The following is a 3,158-nucleotide window of genomic DNA, read 5'->3' as shown; positions in this document are numbered from 1 at the left end:
TTGCATTGAGAGACCAACTGACCAGTTTCACAAAATTATGGTTCTGAAGATACTGTATGTAGTGTGAGGCTCAGAAGCAGTTTCACAAACAGGACAGAGCAGCAAAGCGGAAGAGGGAGAGGAGGGGAAAAGCATCCGACCTTGGCAAGAGCAAGTGGTGAAGTTATTCCAGCTGTTAATTTGTTGATCCGTGTGCTTGCATATTAAGCTTTGATCTGTAGGTGACATGAAAGTAAATTTGTATTGGCATGTATATTGATGTATGTGTATACGTAGCTATGTATGCATGTCTGCATGTATGCAATTACATATACATGTATAGGTATTTATATATTTATGTATATAATAAATTAGTTTGATTCTGAATTTGCATGTAAACTTGGGGACAGGACTGGATACGCCTTTTCTTATGCTGCTCGCTTTTCGAACATTTTAGTTTTGTTTATGGAATATTTTGGTGGAAGTGTTTACCTTTTTATTTACTTTGTATGTTTTTGGTTTGTTTAGTTGATATTTTAACTGTTGAAATGAAATAAAGAAAAATAATATGCCTGTACTAATGTTTATTGTAATATGGGTCGGCAACCTTATATAAGGGTTGATAAAAACAAAAGTCAGTCTCATAGTTTAAAATAACAAGAAAGCATGCGTATAATGATTGAAGGACCGTAAAAAAAAATAAAAATAAAAACTTATTTAGGTTGTCCAAAAAAGTTCAATCTGGTCCTCTGGACATTCAAAAAAAACAAAAACAAAACAAAGCAAAAAAATCTAGAAACGTTTCGCCTCTCATCCAAGACTGCAGACTGAGGAAGTCTCTTGGATGAGAGATGAAACGTTTCTAGATTTTTTTGCTTTGTTTTGTTTTTGTTTTTTTTGAATGTCCAGAGGACCAGATTGAACTTTTTTGGATTTTTCTACCTGGATTATTGAGCATGCATCAGGTTATTTAGGTTGTGACTCGGGCAAATGTCTGGAGCTTGCTTCACATTCTGTATTGGGCAGATTTGTTCTTGTAAATGTCTCCTCACACTCAGACACACTTTTGTGAGCTCTCTCTGTGTCACACTTTCCTTCCATTCATCCTTTCATGTATCAGTGGTGCCATTGATTAGTTGTCCATGAGTTTTTATGGGTGGATTCTGCTTTTGAGGTTTTTGCCAGTCATTAAATGATTTCATATCATTCCACACAGACTCTCTCACTTATGGAACAAAAGACACAAACAACCATTGTAAGTTAATGAATTGCATTCTTTCCAAATATGTCAGATTCTGAATGTAAGGTTCAAGACTCAGTTTCCACTCACTTTATCAAAGTCAACGTCAACATTATTGTCAAAACTGCAATATGTACAGGACATACACAGGATTGAAATTACATTACTCTCAGACCCCGGTGCAACAATAACCATGTAACATTAAAACATTTAATAAACATAAGCATAAACTTAAATAATAAAAGTATGATAATGTCCTAAATTGTAGTATAACGGTATAAAAATATAAAAACGTATATCTATAAAATGAAATGAAGGTCCTGACATTGACAATTGTAGTAAAGTGTCAAAGCATCATATGAATTGAATGTACACGGTATATGTATGAAGTCTTTGATATTGGTATAGGTAAAGTGACATATGCAATAAGGCTGTTAAAAATATATATATGTAATGCTGTGTTCAAGAAATATCAAACTCAAGGATAAATGATGCCTTAGAAATATATGTCTTTGTATTCCTTATTAAACAAAAAATTATTACTTTTTCAAAACATAAGCAATGGAGACATTACAAAAAGAGCTCATTTGTTCATTTGATTTATAATACACAAATGCATTCAGTTAGATAAAAAAAAACAAGCAGACTTTTTCTATGATTTTTTATAAAAAATTTCAAAGTAAAAAAAATGTATATACTTGCAAGCCAAGGAAGCTTAGTTTATCAACCTTTACCTGGAGAAACTGTAAATATTGATCAAGTTGTTTGTCACTTGAGCAAAATTATTGCAGTTTTACAATCGAATAACAATCAGTTACAATCGTATACAGACTTACTGGTCATTACTTTATGGACAAATTGAAATAAACAACATAATAAATTAACAGCTATAAAAGGAATTTGATGCAGTTTCCTTACATTTTAAATTAAGTAAATAATTACAAGTGATATTTGTATCAAAACTATAAAAATGTAATAATACAAATAATAATTGTGTTTACAAATTATTAAAATTATATAATCTCTCATAGAAACAATGTTGCAGCATAATCCCAGGTTGAGACGGGCTGTGGGCCGAACTCCAGACGTGAGCTCACAGGGAGACTCCCTTTGGTGGGGGGGTGAAGACTTGTGGTGTCTGCAGCAGCCAGGTGGGAAAGCATGGTTTTGGGATTGTCTATACCATCATCACTGTGGCTCAGGCATTCACAAACATGCACACCCACTCCAATCTGTGCATGCATACACTTGCACAAATCAGTTCATCCACAAAAAGAAAAAAAAAAAAAACTTTATGAGTACTGAAATAATAAATGTATAAAGCAACACTGCACCAACATTTGAACAGTACGTTACCTTAAGCCACTCATACAGTATCGTAAAACTACCAGACAGACGAAGGTAATCAGGCATTTTAGACTTTGCCGTGTTATTACTGTAATAAAAAGACTCTCCTGTCTCCTCTGTCAGTGTATCTATTTAGACATCAGACAAATTGTCTAAGTGTCTCCGCTGCATTTCCTACGTGCACAATTTGTTTTCATAACTCCAGCTTAATCACTGCACACTGTTGATGTGATCATATTTTAAAGTTATAATTTGAGGACTGGCCACGCCCCTTTAACATATTCCAAAACAAAAGCTTTTGATAACTTTTACTCCCCAATGTCTTAATGGCATATTAACCAAGTTTGAAGGCAATCCCTCAACATCCCTAGGAGGAGTTTGTTAAAATTTGCCATGAATGAAAAGTGAAAAACAGCCAAAAATTATTTTTTGACCCAAAATGGCTGACTTCTTGTTAGTTTTAAGGCATACCTCTCCGGATACTCCGATTTCCTCCCACAGACCAAAAACATGCATGTTAGGCTGACTGGTAACTCTGAATTGTCCCTAGGTGTGAGTGAGAGAGTGAATGGTTGTTTGTCTCGTTTGTCTC

The sequence above is a fragment of the Nematolebias whitei genome, chromosome 16 (genome assembly GCF_014905685.2).
Source record: "Nematolebias whitei isolate Nwh7 chromosome 16, NemWhi1, whole genome shotgun sequence".
Taxonomy (NCBI): Eukaryota; Metazoa; Chordata; class Actinopteri; order Cyprinodontiformes; family Rivulidae; genus Nematolebias; species Nematolebias whitei.
This window is presented reverse-complemented; position numbering follows the sequence as displayed.